Here is a 22,991-nt window from a genome sequence, read left to right as displayed (position 1 = left end):
TCGTTCTCTGTCATTGTTTCATTTGAAATAGACAATTTTATTTCATTGTGTTATGCGATGTTTAAATTATGAGTTTAGTAATATATTAAGATTTTGCTAGTTGATTCTTTTCAAGAATAACAATGTGCTAGCAAGTACTAATATGGCATGCGTGGATCAAGAATAAAATATATTCATGTGTTTGTAATTCATTTAGGTGATCATGGAGCTCAAGGCCAAAGGATCCACCTCTATCAAGGCACTACTTGTAGAGGACATTGGAGTTTGTAGGTTGGTCCTCTCAACAATTCTGCTCAGACTTCACTGTGAGGTTACTCTAGCCATGAATGGGAAGGAAGCTGTTGATTTGTTCCTTGCGGGGAAAAAGTTTGACATTGTTTTGTTCGATAAGAATATGCCCATCATGACTGGTCCAGAGGTACTTAATTCTATATCATTGTATATGCAAGTATTTGGCATATATATACTACCATGTGGTAGTATATACTCAACTTTATTATTTTTATTATGTTCATGTACTATATCTAAGATACTCCAAAGTGAGTTATATGAAAAAATTGCAAGTGAGCTCATAGTTTTATTGTATTTGTGAAATACGTACATATTTGTACGCGAAATGAAGTATGCACAAAATATGATATATACTACCAAAAAATAGTATATATACTACCTAAACAATCTTATATACTACATATAATCCTCTTATTTACAAGAAAAGACAATATAATATTTATATTGCTCGACAGGCAATTGTGCGTGCTATGGGGGAAACTGATGTGAAGATGGTTGGGGTTTCTGCCGATAACCATGCCATGGAGCCGTTCATGAGTGCTGGTGCTGATTTATTTGTGCCCAAACCAATGAGGATGGAGGCTCTTGGCCCATCATTCAGGAGGTCTTCAATAAGAAGAAGAATGAGATGGCCTAGCGCAATTCATCTTGCTTAAGTGGTGGAGGAAATAATAATGTACAACTTTTCGATCTATGTCTGCTTCAGTCTCCATTGTTGTGTTGCTTGTTCAAATGTATCATTTGATTTCGAGAACTTCATGTTAATGGCAAGACATCATTATCCATAATAATATGATACCTATGATATATTGGATCGATATGATCTATAAGTCTTTATGTTTTTGGCCAAGGCTTCTCACTAACTCAGGTTTCATGTTGTGAGTCATGTACCATTTTGAGAGGAAAATTATTTGACTATCAATATTTTTTAACTGTTATATTGTCTGGACTACTAGTTAATGGTCAGTGTGGCGTATCCAATTAATGACTGCTATTATTAATCCATCACTGATTGAGGGAGTCCTGGATTAGGGGGTGTTCGGATAGCCGAACTATACCTTCAAGCCGGACTCCTGGACTATGAAGATACAAGATTGAAGACTCCGTCCCGTGTCCGGAAGGGACTTTCCTTGGCGTGGAAGGCAAGCTTGGCGATACGGATGTTCAGATCTCCTACCATTGTAACCGACTCTATGTAACCCTAACCCTCTTTGGTGTCTATATAAACCGGAGGGTTTTAGTCCGTAGGACAACATACACATCAACAATCATACCATAGGCTAGCTTCTAGGGTTTAGCCTCTCTGATCTCGTGGTAGATCAACTCTTGTAATACCCATATCATCAATATTAATCAAGCAGGACGTAGGGTTTTACCTCCATCGAGAGGGCCCGAACCTGGGTAAAACTTCGTGTCCCCTGCCTCCTGTTACCATCCGGCCTAGACGTACAGTTCGGGACCCCCTACCCGAGATCCGCCAGTTTTGACACCAACATTGGTGCTTTCATTGAGAGTTCCTCTGTGCCGTCGCCGTCAGGCCCGATGGCTCCTACGATCATTAATGGCGATGCAGTCCAGGGTGAGACCTTCCTCCCCGGACAGATCTTCGTCTTTGGCAGCTTCGCACTGCGGGCCGATTCGCTTGGCCATCTAGAGCAGATCGAAAGCTACGCCCCTGGCCGTCAGGTCAGATTCGGAAGTTTAAACTACACGGCCGACATCTGCGGGGACTTGATCTTCGACGGATTTGAACCACTGCCGAGCACGCCGCACTGTCACGACGAGCATGATCTAGCTCTGCCGCCTAACAGTGCCCTGGAGGCCGCACCCGCATCGGCTTCGACCCCTAGTTCGGAGCCGACCGCGCCGATTGAGGATGGGCGGTTGGACGCCACCTCGGGGGCTGCAATCCCAATGGCGGTTGACCCGAACACCAGCCCCGTACTCTGCAAGACTCATGACTCCATGGAGCCGGATTCTTCTCCGGACTCCGAACCCTCCGCGCCCCTGCCGAGCGAATCCGATTGGGTGCTGATCATGGAGTTCACGGCCGCGGACGTCTTTCAGCACTCGCCTTTCAGCGATATCCTGAAGTCACTGAAGTCTCTCTCTTTATCAGGAGAGCCCTGGCCGGACTACTGTCAGCAAGGTTGGGGTACGGACGATGAAGAAATTCAAAGCCCACCCTCCACCCACTTGGTAGCCACTGTCGATGATTTAACTGACATGCTCGACTTCGACTTCGACTCCGAAGACATCGACGGTATGGACGCCGATGAAGGAGATGATGAAGAACCAGCGCCTACTAGGCCCTGGAAAGCCGCCTCGTCATATGACACATACATGGTGGACACCCCAAAAGAGGGAGATGGCGATGGAACAACGGAGGATGACCCCTCCAAGAAATAGCAAAAGCGCCAGCGTCAGAGGCGCCGCTCAAAATCCCGCCAACACAAAAACGGCGATTCCAGCACGGGAGATAATAATACCCCAGAAAGCGCCGAAGAATATCCCCCCGAGCAAGATTTAGCACAGGAGGATGGAGAAACCAGCCCTCATGAGAGAGCAACTGACAGAGAGGTCAAGGACGATAATTATATGCCTCCCTCCGAAGACGAGGCAAGACTCGACGACGACGAATTCGTCGTGCCAGGGGATCCCGTCGAACAAAAGCGTTTTCAACACAGGCTTATGGCCACGACAAGAAGCCTCAAGAAAAAACAGCAACAGCTTAAATCTGATCAAGATCTACTAGTCGACAGATGGACTGAAGTCCTTGCGGCCGAAGAGCATAAACTCGAACGCCCCTCCAAGAGCTACCCAAAGCGCAGGGTGCTACCCCGATTAGAGGAGGAAGCACTCGACACGGCCGACAAGCCACCTCATGGCCGCGACAGAGAGGCCTCATGGCCCTCCACCCAAGCTGCACCCCGTACCAAGGCACGGGAATATGCGCCGGACTTACATAATATGTTGGAGGAAAAGGCAAGGCAAACAAGATCGATCTACAGATCGCGTGGGCGCCCCACGGTTCGAGACGGTAACCATCACGCCGGTCACAAATTCGGCAGGGCCGAACACAGTAGACAAAGCTCATTGGAGCTACGTCATGATATAGCCCAGTACAGAGGCGCCGCACACCCATTGTGCTTCACAGACGAAATAATGGATCATCAAATCCCCGAGGGTTTCAAACACGTAAACATCGAATCATATGATGGCTCAACAGATCCCGCGGTATGGATCGAGGATTATCTCCTTCATATCCACATGGTCGCGGAGATGATTTCCACGCCATCAAATACCTCCCACTCAAGCTTAAAGGACCAGCCCAACAGTGGCTTAACAACCTGCCAACAGTGTCAATTAGCTGTTGGGAGGACCTGGAAGCCGCATTCCTCGACAATTTGCAGGGCACTTATGTGCGACCGCCAGACGCTGACGACCTAAGCCACGTAATTCAGCAGCCAGACGAATCGGCCAGGCAATTCTGGACACGGTTCCTAACAAAGAAAAAAAATCAAATAATCGACTGTCCGGATGCAGAGGCCCTAGCAGCCTTCAAACATAATATCCGGGACGAGTGGCTTGCCCGGCACCTCGGACAGGAAAAGCCGAAATCTATGGCAGCACTCACGGCACTCATGACCCGCTTTTGCGCGGGAGAAGACAATTGGCTTGCTTGTAGCAACAATATGACCAAGAACCCTGGTCGTTCGGACACCAGGGACATTAGTGGCAGGTCGCGTCGCAACCAGCAGAAGCGCCGCATCAACAGCGACAATGCTAAGGACACGGCAGTTAATGCCGGATTCAGAGGCTCTAAATCCGGTCAGCAAAAAAAGTCATTCAAACGGAATCCTAGGGGCCCGTCCAACTTGGACCGAATACTCGACCGCTTGTGCCAAATACATGGCACCCCCGAAAAGCCGGCCAATCACACCAACATGGACTGTTGGGTGTTCAAGCAGGCAGGCAGATTAAGCGCCGACAATGAAGACAAGGGGTTGCATAGCGATGACGACGAGGAGCCCCGGTCGCCGAACAACAATGGACAGAAGGGTTTTCCCCCATAAGTGCGGACGGTGAACATGATATACGCCACCCACGTCCCCAAAAGGGAGCGGAAGCGTGCGTTAAGGGACGTATACGCGGTAGAGCCAGTCGCCCCAAAGTTCAACCCATGGTCCTCCTGCCCGATCACCTTTGATCGAAGAGACCATCCCACTAGCATCCGTCATGGCGGATTCGCCGCATTGGTTCTCGACCCAATTATTGACGGATTTCATCTCACTAGAGTCCTTATGGACGGCGGCAGTAGCCTGAACCAGCTTTACCAGGATACAGCGCGGAAAATGGGCATAGATCCCTCGAGGATTAAGCCCACCAAAACGACCTTTAAAGGCGTAATACCAGGTGTAGAGGCCAACTGCACAGGCTCAGTCACACTTGAAGTGGTCTTCGGATCTCTGGATAATTTCCGAAGCGAGGAGTTAATTTTCGACATAGTCCCGCTCCGCAGTGGTTATCATGCGGGCGAACCACATTCGCCAAGTTCAATGCGGTCCCGCACTACGCATACCTTAAGCTCAAGATGCCAGGCCCTCGAGGAGTAATTACGGTTAATGGAAACACCGAACGCTCCCTCCGAACGGAGGAGCACACAGCGGCCCTTGCAGGGAAGTACAAAGCAGCCTCTCCAGGCAGTTCTCCAGTCCGGCCATTAAATGTCCGGACACCGTCAAGCGCGCCCGGAGTAACCTACAACAAGACCGCCTGGCACATTCCGAGCAGGCGTAGCAATATGGCCCCAACCCCAACCCTCGCAAAAAGGCGATGCCAGTACTTCGCGTACATAACTACGCTCTAGAAATACCATGGGCATAGGGGGAGGGGCACCATCACGGCACGCCCAAAACACGGTTTAAACCACACCAGGGGCTGCCGATTTTTTTACTTTTCTCTTACTTCCAGGACTCTACTTTTCGGAAGGCCGGTTCGGCAGTTCAATTGCCGCACAAATGATGCAAGAACCAGGGAAGGAGACAAGCCATGCCGCATCACGGAAATCCCAGGTGGTCTCTATCACGAGCAGTATACCTGTTTCGCATACTATTCCGCAGCTTGCCCCTGGAGCAGACATGTTCAATTGGCCAACTTTTCGTTTCTTGCATTACTTGTATCGTTCTGCTTTGATCGCAACTATTTTTAATAAACAACGCATAGCTATTGTCTATTTTTGCATTACCTTTTTATAAATAATTATTCCTTAATGACATGTTGCACCCGTACAATCTGGTATGGCTAAAATACGCCAGGGGCTTCAGTACCCCTCAATATGGTGTGAGAAGTCCGAACACTTTCACAAGTGCGGCACCCCGAACTTATAGCATTATATGCATCGGCTCCGAATCATGTTTTGGGTCAATAGTTGGGTTTGCCCGGCTCCTATGTTTTGGTGCCTTACGTTCCGCTATATCGGCTAAGGTAGCACTAGGAGAACCACTGCGATTGTGCCCCAGTTGAGCTGGGCCGAGGACCTCAGTGGAGAAAGCTAAAACTGACTGTCATGATGAAGCGAGAGCTGGTCGCTGTTCGAGAGGTTTTTTTGAGTCCCTAAAGACTTATGCCGCTTCGGGCGAGGAGTCGGCTCTGTCCGGCCAAGGCATGGATAGCGCCCCGAAATCGGCCTTCCGAATACTAGGGGCTTCGCCGAAATTTAAAATTATAGAATTCTATGGCTAAGTGAGAGTGTTCACGCGTTATAGTCCGATTGCCTCGTTCGCTGGGCTGAGCGCCTCCCTCGAAGGACCCAAACATGGAAAAAAGAGTGCTTAGGTTTATCCCCGAACATCCCAGCACTAGCGGCATGGGGGCAGAAGCCGATGGCTCGCCATCTCTCAGAATTGATAAACAGCCGCACAGAAGGTAATATTTTAAATCCAAACAGCATTGCTAAGCGCATATGAACAAGTTTCCAGCACACGGGACAAAAACGAGCGAGTTTTACTCAAAAATTACATCCCTAGTACATTCATCCGCCAAAAGGTGGGCACCCTTCAGAACATCCTTATAGTAATTTTCGGGCTTACGATGCTCTTTCCCTGGCGGTGTCCCGTCCTTCACAAGCTTCTCAGCATCTAGCTTGCCCCAGTGCACCTTAGCACGGGCAAGGGCCCTACGGGCACCTTCGATGCAGACGGAGCGCTTGATAACCTCGAACCTTGGACATGCCTCCACCAGCCGCCGCACCAGCCCGAAATAGCTCCCAGGCAGGGCCTCTCCAGGCCACAGCCTAACTAGGAGGCCCTTCATGGCCTGTTCGGCCACCTTGTGGAGCTCAACCAGTTGCTTTAGCTGGTCGCCCAGGGGCACGGGGTGTCCGGCCTCAGCATACTGAGACCAGAACACCTTCTCTGTCGAGCTGCCCTCCTCGGCTCGATAGAATGCGGGGACATCGGATACACTCCAGGGAAGATCTGCAAATGCCCCTGGAGAGCTCCGGATTCGGGCAAGTATCAGGTAACTCACGTTTATATGTTTACTTTGCATAAAAAATTCTTTACCCGCCACTATCTTCTTCACCTCATCCAACTCCTGGAGGGTCTTTTGGGACTCGGTCTTGGCAGACTTGGCATTTTCTATAGCTGTCGCGAGCTCGGACGCTCGCGTCTTCGAGTCAAGCTCCAAACTCTCATGTTTCTTCATGAGAACCTGGAGCTCTTGCCGCACCTTGCCAACCTCAGCCTCATACCCCTCCCGCTCGGTGCGCTCCGTGGCCGCACTCTTCTCGGCCTCGAGCAGCGCTTGCTTAAGGGTCGCCACCTCAGACGTGGCCCCTACAATAGCCATGTCAATCTTGTCATTTTTTGCAATTGCGCCTTTTTTATATACATATTCAAACAGGGTAATTCTTACCTTCCTTCTCCTCGAGCTGCTTCTTGGCACGCCCGAGCTCTTGCTCGGACTTCTCGAGGCTCTGCTTCAGCACGTCCACTTCCGCAGTCAGTGCGGCGGACGCTAGCAGAGAAGCCTGCATACGCATATTGACTCCTTTTGTTAGACTCCTGCGAATTCTTTGATCCTATATTCGGCTTTTCTTCTCGAACGCCCAACAGAGCATCAGGGGCTACTGTCTATGCGGTAACATTATTTAAACATTCTTTACTTACCTCAAAGCCTATTAAAAGGCTAGTGCAAGCTTCAGTCAGTCCGCTCTTGGCGGACTGAACCTTCTGGACCACCGCACTCATAATAGTGCGGTGTCCCTCATCGATGGAGGCGCCTTCGAGCACCTCCAACAGATTGTCCGGCGCCCCCGGTTGGATGGGGGTCACCGGCACGGTGGGCTTGTCCCTCTTGGAAGGAGGTTGCCCGCCGGACTCTGGAACCTTTGAGGGTTCCGGAGCGGCGTCCGGCCATGGGCCGGACTTGGAGCCCTGGTGGGTTTCATCCCCTTTACTCCTGGAGTCCGGGAGGTCGCCTTGTGGCGCCTCCAGGACCACCTCCTCCCGGATGGAACCTGTTGGGACAACACTTCGGTGTCGTCCGTAGGGCGGGGGGATGAAGCCGTCGGAAGCGAGTTCACATCCGACGGGTCCAGTGAGCCGCTCGACGATGTGTCGAGCCGGTCTTTGGGTGGGCTGCATAAACATATTCGACATAAGGGAAAGCTGTGAAAAAATGAATACTATGAATTACTCCGGTATCCGGACACTTACGATTTCGCCAGGGGCTTGGCCCTGGGCTGCCACTCTTCTTCGTCGTTGTCGGCGTCGGTGGAGCAGCCGGGAGGAAGGGTTTTCCCCTTCTTGGACCCTCCGGCCTCCTCAGAGATTGAGGCCTTCCTTTTCTTCTCTCCTCCCGCTGGAGGGGGAGAGGTCTCTTCTTCTTCCTCCTCGTCTTCATGAGAGGAAGGCGCTTCGGGACAACACTCTTGGCGGACTGAACCTTCTGGACCACCGCACTCATAATAGTGCGGTGTCCCTCGTTGATGGAGGTGTCTTCGAGCACCTCCAACAGATTGTCCGGCGCCCCCGGTTGGACGGGGGTCACCGGCATGGTGGGCTTGTTCCTCTTGGAAGGAGGTCGCCCGCCGGACTCTGGAACCTTTGAGGGTTCCGGAGCGGCGTCCGGCCTTGGGCTGGACTTGGAGCCCTGGGGGGTTTCATCCCCTTTACTCCTGGAGTCCGGGAGGTCACCTTGCGGCGCCTCCAGGACCACCTCCTCCCGGCTTGGAACCTGTTGGGACAACACTTCGGTGTCGTCCGTAGGGCGGGGGGATGAAGCCGTCGGAAGCGAGTTCACATCCAACGGGTCCAGTGAGCCGCTCGACGATGTGTCGAGCCGGTCTTTGGGTGGGCTGCATAAACATATTCGACATAAGGGAAAGCTGTGAAAAAACGAATACTATGAATTACTCCGGTATCCAGACACTTACGATTTCGCCAGGGGCTTGGCCCTGGGCTGCCACTCTTCTTCGTCGTTGTCGGCGTCAGTGGAGCAGCCCGGAGGAAGGGTTTTCCCCTTCTTGGACCCTCCGGCCTCCTTAGAGAGGGAGGCCTTCATTTTCTTCTCTCCTACCGCTGGAGGGGGAGATGTCTCTTCTTCTTCCTCCTCGTCTTCATGAGAGGAAGGCGCTTCGGGACAACAATCTTGGCAGACTGAACCTTCTGGACCACCGCACTCATAATAGTGCGGTGTCCCTCGTTGATGGAGGCGCCTTCGAGCACCTCCAACAGATTGTCCGGCGCCCCCGGTTGGACGGGGGTCACCGGCACGGTGGGCTTGTTCCTCTTGGAAGGAGGTCGCCCGCTGGACTCTGGAACCTTTGAGGGTTCCGGAGCGGCGTCCGGCCTTGGGCTGGACTTGGAGCCCTGGGGGGTTTCATCCCCTTTACTCCTGGTGTCCGGGAGGTCGCCTTGCGGCGCCTCCAGGACCACCTCCTCCCGGCTTGGAACCTGTTGGGACAACACTTCGGTGTCGTCCGTAGGGCGGGGGGATGAAGCCGTCGGAAGCGAGTTCACATCCGACGGGTCCAGTGAGCCGCTCGACGATGTGTCGAGCCGGTCTTTGGGTGGGCTGCGTAAACATATTCGACATAAGGGAAAGCTATGAAAAAAAATGAATACTATGAATTACTCCGGTATCCGGACACTTACGATTTCGCCAGGGGCTTGGCCCTGGGCTGCCACTCCTCTTCGTCGTCGTCGGTGTCGGTGGAGCAGCCCGGAGGAAGGGTTTTCCCCTTCTTGGACCCTCCGGCCTCCTCAGAGAGGGCGGCCTTCCTTTTCTTCTCTCCTCCCGCTGGAGGGGGAGAGGTCTCTTCTTCTTCCTCCTCGTCTTCACGAGAGGAAGGTGCTTCGGGACCGTCGGATGACGAATCCGACACCTCCTGGCGCCGGGCACTCTTTCGAGTCCCCGTGGCCCTTTTCGTGGCCTTCTTCTCCGGCACCACATAGGGCGCCAGAACCAGCAGCTTCGCCAAGGGAGCGTCCGCTGGGCCTTCGGGCAGAGGAGCCGGATAGTTGATCTGTCCGAACGTCAACACCCAATCCTATCAAAGATAAGGGAACTCAGATCCCGCATAGACTCAAACTATGAAAAACTGATACCCTGTAAAAGGACAAAAACAGCTTACCGCATGAGCGTGATGCTGAGTACTGAATCCGCGATCCTCGGCAGCGGATGCGGGAGCCTCGGCGCCCTTGAAAAGCATCCTCCAGGCATCTTCGTACATCGTGCCAAAGAGCCTGTTTAGAGTCTAATGCTGCGCCGGGTCGAACTCCCACAGGTTGAAGGCCCGTCGTTGGCACGGGAGGATCAGGCGGATGAGCATAACCTGGACTACGTTGACAAGCTTGAGCTTCTTGTCCACCAGGGTTTGGATGCATGTTTGGAGTCCGGTCAGCTCCCCTTTTTTACCCCAAGACAGGCCTGTCTCCTTCAAGGAGGTGAGCCGCATAGGGGGGCCGGATCGAAACTCAGGGGGTGCGACCCATTCGGCGTCGCGCGGCTCGGTGACATAAAACCACCCTGATTGCCACCCCTTCCGGGTCTCCACAAAGGAGCCCTCGAGCCACAGGACGTTGGCCATCTTGCCAACCATGGCGCCACCGCACTCCGCCTGGCTGCCGCGCACCACCTTTGGCTTGACGTTGAAAGTCTTAAGCCATAGGCCGAAATGGGGGCGGATGCGGAGGAACGCCTCGCACACGATGATAAACGCCCAGATGTTGAGGACGAAGTTCGGGGCCAGATCGTGGAAATCCAGGCCGTAGTAGAACATGAGCCCCCGGATAAATGGATGCAGAGGGAAGCCCAGTCCGCGGAGGAAATGTGGGAGGAATACCACCCTCTCATGGGGCCTAGGAGTGGGGATGAGCTGCCCCTTTTTGGGAAGCCGGTGCGCGATGTCGCTGGCCAGATATCCGGCCTTCCTCAGCTTTTTGATGTGTCCCTCCGTGATGGAGGAGACCATCCACTTGCCTCCCGCTCCGGACATGACTGGAGAAGGTTGAGGTGGTAGTGCGGACTTGGGCGCTGGAGCTCGAGTGAGCAAGAATGGATAGGCGAAGGAGGAAGAAGGCGTGGGTGAAAAGATGGATCCTTATCCCCTTATATGGGTGGACGCGACTACATGTCCCCACCAGCCTAGTAAAACTTGCTTATCTCCAAGCGCCGTAATCAAAGGCGCGGTTGGGTTACCCACGCCCGTATTGATGAGAATCCCGAAATGAGGGGACACGATCTCTGCTTCAACAAGACGTGCCAAGGAAACTGCCTCGCACAATGCGCTGAGGTGGGATAATTAAATGACTCGGATAAAGGCTTGGCCGTGGCGTGTCGCACCACGGAATACGTCAGCAGATTAGATTTGTGTTAATATTATTATTCTCTCTATGGCAATATGTGGAAACTTATTTTGCAGAGCCGGACACTATCTTTGTGTTCAAAATCTTCTATGAAGTACTTGGAGGAGGAACCCGCCTTGCAATGCCGAAGACAATCTGCGCGCCGGACTCGTCGTCGTTGAAGCCTGGTTCAGGGGCTACTGAGGGAGTCCTGGATTAGGGGGTGTTCGGATAGCCGAACTATACCTTCAAGCCAGACTCCTGGACTATGAAGATACAAGATCGAAGACTCCGTCCCATGTCCGGAAGGGACTTTCCTTGGCGTGGAAGGCAAGCTTGGCGATACAGATGTTCAAATCTCCTACCATTGTAACCGACTATATGTAACCCTAACCCTCTCTGGAGTCTATATAAACCGGAGGGTTTTAGTCCGTAGGACAACATACACATCAACAATCATACCATAGGCTAGCTTATAGGGTTTAGCCTCTCTGATCTCGTGGTAGATCAACTCTTGTAATACCCATATCATCAATATTAATCAAGCATGACGTAGGGTTTTACCTCCATCGAGAGGGCCCGAACCTGGGTAAAACTTCGTGTCCCCTGCCTCCTGTTACCATCCGGCCTAGACGCACAGTTCGGGACCCCCTACCCGAGATCCGCCGGTTTTGACACCGACACTGATCCTTTATATAAAACAATTGGCAAACACCCACACATCTCTGCCATCTCCATATAAGTTAAATTAACTTGCCAAGCATCTATCCATCTGCTTGAGAAAGGTTTCACTACTAGTGCGTCTACAGATTGCAGCAAGGTTCAAAGACCCCTTATTCGAAATCCTAGCATTTATGGTATTAGCACATTCATTTCCCGACCTATCTCCTCTTTCAACATCAGCAAGCACAAACTTGACATTTGGCTCTAGCCCGGCCATTCAGCCTCCTTGGTGTTGACGAGTTATACATTTAAAATATTACAATCTACTATGAGGTTATCAAAGGAAGTACAGAGGAGGGTTGTGTCATCTCCTACTTCCAATGATTGAGATTAATACGCCATACATCCAATCGGTTTCAAGCAGAAGAAAGAGGGCACGTGCGACCTGCATATACGATGTAGGAATTAAGCCACGACGGGGCTGAGAGCGTGCGCGTGTGTGTGCATGCGCTGGTCACGTCAGGTTCGGCCTGTGGCGGGCTCGGGTGTGCGCGTGCGTGCTCGAGTGTAGGTGTGCATGTGTGTGCCAGTCAGCGCGTGTGTGCGCGTGGCAGCGTGGGTTAGCTAGCGAGGGATCAGGGGGAGAGGACTGCATCGGGCGCGCAGCATGGCCGTAGCGATCGTGTGCATGCGCGATCTGAGCGTGCAAGCCGGAGCGCGCGGGACGTGGCTTGTGGCAGGTGGGCGCGTTCGAGTGCGGCGCGGCGTGTCGGAGCTTGCGGGATAAAACCCTCTCCACCCCTGTGTAACCGCCGAGGAGATCAAGTTTGAGCTTGAGGTGAAATACAGAAAAGCCATACATGCGGCGGGTGAGGGAGTCCTGGACTAAGGGGTCCTCGGGTGTCTGGCCTATTAGCCATGGGCCGAACTGATGGACTGTGAAGATACAAATACCGAAGACTCTACCCATGTCCGAATGGGACTCTCCTTGACGTGGAAGGCAAGCTTGGTGATCAAATATGAAGATTCCTTTCTCTGTAACCGACCTTCTATAACCCTAGATCCCTCCAGTGTCTATATAAACCGGAGGGCTAGGTCCGTAGATAACAATCATCATAATCATAGTCATACAGGCTAGACTTCTAGGGTTTTAGCCATTACGATCTCGTGGTAGATCAACTCTTGTAATACTCATATTCATCAAGATCAATCAAGCAGGAAGTAGGGTATTACCTCCATAGAGAGGGCCCGAACCTGGGTAAACATTATGTCCCCTGTCTCCTATTACCATCGACCTTAGACGCATAGTTCGGGACCCCCTACCCGAGGTCCTCCGGTTTTGACACCAACATTGGTGCTTTCATTGAGAGTTCCACTGTGCCGTCATCAAAAGGGTTGATGGCTCACCTTGTTGTCAAGGAAAATATCACCTCCGGAGGAGCCCTGGCCCCGGGCCAAACCCTCCGGCTGGGTGGCTTCGTCAAGACCGCCAGTTCGTCCCTTAAGCCGACGATGACCTCTCGAGTCATCGAAAATTGCCTCCGCGTTGATCCAGAATACTCCACACGGATGTATCCGATGGAGTTATCATCTTTAAATGAACTCCGAGATTGCATTGCCGCCTTGGGGGTCGCTATAGACTACGATCGAATTGGGCTTAAACGTGACCAGCGAGAAATTAAAACTCCGCCGATCATCCACCAGATAGCGGTAGTCGATGAGCATGACAACTCTTCCTCTATATTGAGGACGGACTATGTTCGGATCGCCAATCTCGAAGAGCCGGACACTCTCTGGCAGAAAGACATGCCTTGTCCTCCGAACATAGAGTCGGACGACAAGCCTAAAAAATCAGTCGATATCCCGGAGCCCGAACTGTCAAGTCTGGAAGATCTTCAATCTCCGGATCCAAAATTGGGTCAGGGTTCGGATTTATATCCACCCACCCACCCAGATATGAGCGCTGTCATGAGCATACAACATCAGTCTCAGGAAACGGTCCACCACTTCTGGGCCAGGTTCCTCCTTGTCAAAAACAAGATTAAAGATTGCCCTGACGAAGACGCGATCTCAGCATGCCGCAACAATTGCATGGACGAAGGAATCCTCAACGCCATCAACCGCGTTGCATATTACAATTCACTGACTTGGCAACTATCGTACAGAAGTACAACACAAAGCGCCTGGAAAACTGAGGCAGCCCACTTGGAACCATCGGTCCCCACTCAACCCCTCGTTCAGGTGAAAAGGGCGCACCCTCGTGACACGCCCGGTCCTAGTAAAGAAATATAAGCCCATTACGGGGCGCGGAACCATTCTGGAAGGATGGCTCGATGGCCATGCAACATACACACAACACCAGATAACATACCAACCCACAGCCTTAGAGCATGTTGGATACTCCGGCAAGTGGCCAAGAGCGGCGAGGATATCCTCACCAAGAATACCCCAGAACAACACCCCCCAGAGGACGACGACCTCAAAGTATTGACGGTCTTCGAGACATTTGCTTCAAACAACAAGCACAAAAGGGCACTCCGCGAACTCGCCGAAGTCTGCCAAATCGCAGCAATAAACCCTTCAAACGACACGGCTATAACTTTTAATGCCGGTGACGAACCAAAATATAGGACAACCCGAGCACCAGCGCCTTGGTCCTCAGTCCAATTGTGGACGGCTTTCGGCTCACCAAGGTTCTCATGGACGGCGGCAGCGGACTAAACCTCACCTATGAGGATACACTCCACAAAATGGAAATAGATAGGAGCCACATTGACCTTCTGAGGAATAATTCCCAGTCAGGAGGCGCGGTGTGCGGGAAAAATCACACTTGACGTGGTCTTCGGCATGCCGGAGAATTATCGGTCTGAAGAAATAACCTTCCAAGTGGCTCCCTTCAACAGGGGATATCACGCCTTGCTGGGGCGAGACGCATATTTCCAAGCCATACCTCATTACGGGTACATGAAGCTCAAGATGCCCGGGCCCAACGGCACCATCACTCTTTCCAGTGATCCGGACATAGAGCTACGCGCCGAAAGTAAAACTGCATCCTTGGCCCTCGAGGCATTGTCTGAAGCCCTCACGGCCGAAGAGCTGACCGCGCTGCACTCCACTATGGATAGGGATGACGTAATTCTGGACAAACCACCCAAATCCACCTCTTTCAAACCAGTAGAAGAAATAGTCAAATTCCAAGTCCATCCAACTGACACCAACAAGACAGCATCCATCGGGGCACAACTCGACCCAATGGTCGATGCTGCGCTACGAGAGTTCCTTCGTGATAACTGGGACATATTCGCGCCTGGCACCCTTCTGACATGCCAAGAATCCCACGCAGGTTGGCCGAACACAGCCTCAATATCTTAAAGGGATATAAACCGGTCAAACAAACACTGCGGCGTTTTTCCGAACCCAAATGACAAGCTATGGGAGAGGAGCTAGCCAAGTTACTCTAAGTCGGATTCATCAGAGAAATAAAGTACCCGGACTGGCTAACTAACCTGGTGATGGTACCAAAGAAGGATAAATCCTGGCGCCTATGCGTTGATTTCAAAGACCTCAACAAGGCTTGCCCTAAGGATCCCTTCCCCCTCCCTCGCGTCGATCAGATTATTGACGCAACCGCAGGACACGACTCACTGTGTTTCCTCGAAGCGTACTCCAGATACCATCAAATCAAGATGTAGGAGTCCGATCAAGCCGCAACGGCATTCATTACCCCATATTGGCCTTTCTGTTTCAACACTATGCCTTTCGGGCTCAAAAACACTGGCGCCACTTACCAACGCATGATTCAAACATGCCTAGAAAAGTAGATCGGCAAGACAATAGAAGCATATGTGGATGACATCGTCATCAAAACCAGGCACATCGAGTCACTAATAGACGATTTACGTCTCACATTCGATAACCTCTGTGCATATGACATTAAGCTCAGTCCGGAAAAGTGTGTTTTCGGCGTTCCTGCTGGAATACTACTGGGCTTCATTGTTTTCGGTAGAGGAGTCGAAGCAAATCCAGCCAAAATCCGAGCTTTGTCACAGTTGGCTACACCAACGGACCTTAAACAGGTCCAAAAACTCGCTGGATGCGTGGCAGCTTTAAGCCGCTTTATCTCCAGATTGGGAGAAAAGGCATTGCCACTGTATCGCCTACTCCGGTGCACCGATCACTTCGAGTGGACGGATGCGGCAACGGCCGGACTGGAAGAAATAAAAGCCCTTCTAGCGAGCAACCCAATCCTGGCCGCGCCAAACGCCGGCGAACCCATGCTATTATACATATCAGCAACATACCAGGTGGTGAGCGCCGTGCTCGTCGTTGAGCGAGAGCAGGGCAGACACAAGTTCCCGCTTCAGAAGCCGGTATATTACGTATCCACTGTTCTCACACCATGCAAATGTCGGTACCCCAATTATCAAAAGATAGCATACGCGGTCTTCATGGCATCCCGGAAGCTGCGACACTACTTCCAAGAGTGTTCGACCATGGTGGCTTCCGAAGTACCACTCAATGATATAATAAACAACCGCGATGCTACGGGACGGATCACCAAATGGGCCATTGAGCTCCTTCCATTCGACATAACATACAAACCGCGTCGAGCCATTAAATCCCAAGTACTGGCGGAGTTCGTCGCCGAATTGACAGAGGCCGAACTCCCTGAAGAATACGACACATATTCCAACTGGGTCATGTATTTCGATGGCTCCAAAATGCTGGCAGGATTAGGAGCAGGCGTCGTTTTAACGTCCCCCACTGGAGACGTAGTCCATTATATACTCCAAATATTATACACAGACTCCAATAACGCAGATGAATACGAGGCCTTATTGCATGGTCTTCGGATGGCCGTCTCCATGGGCATACAACGCCTGGAAGTGTGCGGGGACTCAAACCTCGCAATACCTCAAATAAATGGAGATTTCGATGCCAAAGATCCAAAGATGGTGGCTTATCACAACGCCGTCCTGAAAATGTTGGCTCGGTTCGAGGGGCTCGAGTTTCATCACGTGGCTCGAGAAAGTAATCAAGCGGCGGACGTCCTTGCTCGCATCGGCGCTAAGCGTGACCCCGTCCCACCTAACATCTTTCTGGAAAGGCTTTTTAAGCCGTCCGTGGTGTGGCAAGGGGAGAGCGGCAACACCAGCCCGGATTCGAACACAACCCCAGATTGTGAACACACCGATATCATCGGGGGCTCAGCCACCGAAATAACACCGTCCGCCCATCTCATTATGCCAGTCATTCCCCACGGACTGAACCCTTCTTGTCCTACCTTAATAGGAAAGAACTCCCTGAGGATTAGAATGAGGCCCGCCGCATTGTCCGGCGTTCGAAGGCCTACAAGGTTCATGACGGAGAGCTCTACAAGAAAAGCACTATCGAAGTCCTTCAAAGATGTATCTCCGAGGAAGAGGGGCGACATCTCTTGGCTGAAATTCATGCCGGTCTCCGCGGGCACCACGCTGCAGCTCAGGCCCTTGTTAGCAAGGCCTTCCATATAGGGTTTTATTGGCTGACGGCCCGATCAGACGCACATGACCTTGTCCAACATTGCGTCGGATGCCACCTTTTCGCCAACCAGAGCCATATGCCACCCACTGCTCTGCAAACAATCCCCATCACTTAGCCTTTTGCGGTCTGGGGGCTTGATATGGTCGGACCCCTTAAAGGAGGAAGCCATAAGGAAAAATATCTGCTGGTCATAGTGGATAAATTCACTAAGTGGATAGAGGCCAAACCAGTTAAAATGGCCGAAGCCGGACGAGTGATAGACTTTATATCCGGTGTTGTACATCGTTATGGTGTTCCACACAGCATCATCACCGATAACGGCTCCAACTTCACAGGCGATGAGGTAAAAAAATTGGTGCGCCAATCTGGGCATTAAGCTCGATTACGCCTCCGTCTATCACCCACAAACAAACGGTCATGTCAAACAGGCCAATGATCTTATTATGAGCGGCATCAAACCTAGGCTGGTGCGGTCTTTGAAGGAATCAGACAAGCCTGGGTTGAGGATCTCGACTCCGTACTCTGAGGGCTGCGGACCACACCCAATCGCACTACCAGATACACACCTTTCTTCATGGTGTACGGCGCAGAGGTTGTGCTACCCTGCGACATTATTCATGACTCACCTCGAGTGCACATGTACGAAGAGAGAGAGAGGACGAGCTCGATCGGCAGGACAGCCTAGACGCCCCGGAGGAGGAGCGCGACGTTGCAAAAGCCCGTTCTGCATTTTATCAACAATAGGCCCGCAGATATCAAAGCAGAGAAGTACGGGCCAAGACTTATAATGTTGGCAAACTCGTTCTACACTTGCCGAAGAAGAAAAAGGACAAACTCCAGCCCAAATGGGAGGGTCCCTTCATCATTGACGAAGTTCTCACTGGAGGAGCGTACCGCCTGCGTGATGCGTCAGACAATCGCCTAGAGCCGAACCCTTGGAACGCGGCTAGACTCTAAAGATTATATGCCTAGCGCCGAACTCTTTGTTCGTCTCCTTCTCCCTATTGTTCCCATTGCTTTTTCCTCTCTTTTCCCTTTTCCCTTTTTTAGCCTTACAAGCTTTTCGCGCGGCTCAACCGTGCACCTGTGACATACACATACTCAAATATGTACGTCCATTATACCTGGGGGCTTCTTTGACATAAGCTTGTTAATGTTATTTTTCGGGCATCAAGCTCATCACATATGCGCATTTTCCCCATATATACCTTTTCTTCACCATTATATGCATCGATATGACTTAAGTTTTGGCCAAGCTAGGTTGCCTGGCTCCTGTGCTTATGCCCTACGTTCCCGTTAGTTCGGCTAGTCATAAAGGGAGCACCTCTGCGATTGTTACTGCCGGGTCATCCAGATGTGTACCTTAGACTGGGTGAAGCCGAAAGCTAGCGTTCTTAAAGGAATATTCCGTCGGTGGATTAAAGAAGTTTTTGCATTCACCCCATTGTGAACCCCCAGATGTTATTTATACTACGATTGTTCCAATCACAGTTCGGACATGCATTTTTACGCATGCACACCCAGGGAAAGGAACCCTCAATGGAACTATTCTCTCTGGAAGATGTTTCTTACAATCATAATGTAATATAACATAACTAGCCGGATACAACTCGTCTGTTCAAGCAACTATGACACCTACGCCTGGTTTCCACGCATACCCCGGTCTATTTTACCGCTCAGGTGTATGGAAACACTCTGAATCTTCGGGTCCAGAGGTCGAAGCAAAAAGGTGTGCCATGACAATCGTTTTACAATTCGGCTAGAAGGAAAGTACATAGTCACTTGGACTAAAAAATTTCCTCATCTATACCGTCCAGCAGGCTGTCTAACTTACAATCCTGCTGGGAATACTTGGTGGCTACTTTTACTTGGTCATATACCAAATTAACGGGAACTTCTTTCCCATCTGACCCTAGAGGTCCAACCCGAGCCATGCGATTCAGATCAAGCTTGGTGTACCGTGTTTTCACCATGGCCCAGGCTTCTTGTGCACCTTCCCGGCAGGCCGATATCTTCCACAATCGAAAGCGCCGCCGCGCTCCCTTGAATAGCTCTATGAGATCCTCCATCTTTCCTGGAGGGGAGGCAGATGTCCACAAGGCCTTGGCAACACTTCTCATCGCCTACCAAGCCTGCTCGTGCATGTGCGACAGCTCTTGTAGCAGATCGCCCGAGATTCCGGACATCTCCTCTTCGGGACGACCGGTCAGTATACCTGCAGACATAACTCTGTCAGTCCCTTTTATCTCCGAATTATTTGAAGGTAAGTTCGACCACATACTGAATATGCCGCCTCGCAGCCTCTTATTTTCCTTCACAGAATCAGCCAGCTAGGCCCGTACATCTTTTAGTTCTTCGCCCAGCTGGGTCTGGGCATCCTGTAGCTTGTTTTTCTTATCTCTGACTCGGGTCAGAACACGCTCGCCTGCGGCGTGTAGTCTTTTCGCCTCTTTCTCACCCGCTTGAGCGGCTTTCAATTTCTTCTCTAGTTGATCTGACGATCCTGTTAGGAGATAAGCAACAGTATTAGCACAGCTGGTATATAATTATTTTTTCTCGATGGAGGGAAATATTACCAGAGGATGCCTTCTTGGACTTTTCCAGTTCGGCGGTAACAACAATTAGCTGTGTCCGACACTTTTCTAGCTCTTGGGCTAGCGGGTCGTTCTTCTCCGTAAGAACCTGGTTGTACAACGATCCTTAAATCATTTGTACCAACAACTTCAAGTCTTGGGGGCTACTGGCATATGGTTATCATATTTGGACAAATTAAACTTACTTGCACATCTTTTAAATGTTGATTCGTGGCTCTGTTAAGCCCATCTCGAGCAGCTCGGATATATGCATCAGCCGAGTTGAAGGCATTAAATGCCTCTTCTAAGAAGTTGGGGTCTCGTAAAATGGCCCTTCGGCGCCGATGATTCATGGCGCACTCCACTTCCGAGTTGGTGACGGATACATCATTTGAATCCTCGGCTGAAGGATAATCCGGCGTCACCCCCGTATCAGCCCCTGTCTTTACGGCAGGATATGGGTCCCGGCTGTGGGGAGTATTGAAGGAAATATGCCCTAGAGGAAATAATGAAGTTATTATTTATTTCCTTATATCATGATAAATGTTTATTATTCATGCTAGAATTGTATTAACCGGAAACATAATACATGTGTGAATACATAGACAAACAGTATGTCACTAGTATGCCTCTACTTGACTAGCTCGTTGAATCAAAGATGGTTAAGTTTCCTAGCCATAGACATGAGTTGTCATTTGATTAACGTGATCACATCATTAGGAGAATGATGTGATTGACTTGACCCATTCCGTTAGCTTAGCACTTGATCGTTTAGTTTGTTGCTATTGCTTTCTTCATGACTTATACATGTTCCTATGACTATGAGATTATGCAACTCCCGTTTACCGGAGGAACACTTTGTGTGCTACCAAACGTCACAACGTAACTGGGTGATTATAAAGGTGCTCTATAGGTGTCTCCAAAGGTACTTGTTGGGTTGGCATATTTCGAGATTAGGATTTGTCACTCCGATTGTTGGAGAGGTATCTCTGGGCCCTCTCGGTAATGCACATCACTTAAGCCTTGCAAGCATTGCAACCAATGAGTTAGTTGCAGGATGATGTATTACGGAACGAGTAAAGAGACTTGCCGGTAACGAGATTGAACTAGGTATTGAGATACCGAAGATCGAATCTCGGACAAGTAACATACCGATGACAAAGGGAACAACATATGTTGTTATGCGGTCTGACCGATAAAGATCTTCGTAGAATATGTGGGAGCCAATATGAACATCCAGGTTCCGCTATTGGTTATTGACCGGAGATGTGTCTCGGTCATGTCTACATTGTTCTCGAACCCGTAGTGTCCACACACTTAAGGTTTCGATGACAGTTATAGTATGAGTTTATGAGTTTTGATGTACCGAAGGAGTTCGGAGTCCCGGATGAGATCGGGGACATGACGAGGAGTCTCGAAATGGTCGAGACGTAAAGATCGATATATTGGACGACTATATTCGGACATCGGAAAAGTTCCGAGTGATTCGGGTATTTTTTGGAGTACCGGAGAGTTACGGGAATACGTATTGGGCCTTATTGGGCCATACGGGAAAGAAGGAAAAGGGGCTCAAGGGTGGCCGCACCCCTCCCCTTGGTCTGGTCCGAATTGGACTAGGGAAGGGGGGCGCCCCCTTCCTTCTCCTTTTCCCTTCCTCTTTTCCTATTCCATATGGGAGGTGGAATCCTACTAGGACTAGGGAGTCCTAGTAGGACTCCACACTTGGCACGCCCCCTCCTAGGGCCGGCCTCCTCCTCCCTTGCTCCTTTATATACGGGTGCAGGGGGGCACCCCAAAGACACAACAATTGATCATTGATCTCTTAGCCGTGTGCGGTGCCCCCTTCCACCATAATCCTCGATAATATTGTAGCGGTGCTTAGGCGAAGCCCTACGACGGTAGAACATCAAGATCGTCACCACGCCGTCGTGCTGACGGAACTCTTCCCCGACATTCTGCTGGATCGGAGTCCGGGGATCGTCATCGAGCTGAACGTGTGCTAGAACTCGGAGGTGCCATAGTTTCGGTGCTTGATCGGTCGGGCTGTGAAGACGTACGACTACATCAACCGCGTTGTGCTAACGCTTCCGCTTTCGGTCTACGAGGGTACGTAGACAACACTCTCCTCTCTCGTTGCTATGCATCACCATGATCTTGCGTGTGCATAGGAATTTTTTTGAAATTACTACGTTCCCCAACAGTGGCATCCGAGCCTAGGTTTTATGCGTTGATGTAATATGCATGAGTAGAACACAAGTGAGTTGTGGGCGATATAAGTCATACTTCTTACCAGCATGTCACACTTTGGTTCGGCGGTATTGTTGGATGAAGCGGCCCGGACCGACATTACGCGTACGCTTACACGAGACTGGTTCTACCGACGTGCTTTGCACACAGGTGGCTGGCGGGTGTCAGTTTCTCCATCTTTAGTTGAACCAAGTGTGGCTCCGCCCGGTCCTTGCAAAGGTTAAAACAGCACCAACTTGACAAACTATCGTTGTGGTTTTGATGCATAGGTAAGAACGGTTCTTGCTAAGCCCATATCAGCCACGTAAACAAAGTAGAGGACGTCTAACTTGTTTTTGCAGGGCATGTTGTGATGTGATATGGTCAAGACATGATGCTAAATTTTATTGTATGAGATGATCATGTTTTGTAACCGAGTTATCGGCAACTAGCAGGAGCCATATGGTTGTCGCTTTATTGTATGCAATGCAATCGCGTTGTAATGCTTTACTTTTTCACTAAGCGGTAGCGATAGTCATGGAAGCATAAGATTGGCGAGACGACAACGATGCTACGATGGAGATCAAGGTGTCACGCCGGTGACGATGGTGATCATGACGGTACTTCGGAGATGGAGATCACAAGTACAAGATGATGATGGTCATATCATATCACTTATATTGATTGCATGTGATGTTTATCTTTTATGCATCTTATCTTGCTTTGATTGACGGTAGCATTATAAGATGATCCCTCACTAAATTATCAAAGTATAAGTGTTCTCCCTGAGTATGCACCATTGCGAAAGTTCTTCGTGCTGAGACACCACGTGATGATCAGGTGTGATAGGCTCTATGTTCAA

The 22,991-nt window shown here is 50.7% G+C and overlaps 1 pseudogene; it reads left to right on the top strand.

The window, feature by feature from the left end:
• The first annotated feature begins 200 nt into the window (after window positions 1-200).
• Window positions 201-928, top strand: LOC119358819 (annotated as a pseudogene).
• The last annotated feature ends 22,063 nt before the right edge of the window (window positions 929-22,991 follow it).

Source organism: Triticum dicoccoides, chromosome 2A, assembly GCF_002162155.2.
Source record: "Triticum dicoccoides isolate Atlit2015 ecotype Zavitan chromosome 2A, WEW_v2.0, whole genome shotgun sequence".
NCBI lineage: Eukaryota > Viridiplantae > Streptophyta > Magnoliopsida > Poales > Poaceae > Triticum > Triticum dicoccoides.
The sequence above is the reverse complement of the archived record's forward strand: the minus strand, read 5'-3'. Positions and strand labels throughout refer to the sequence as shown.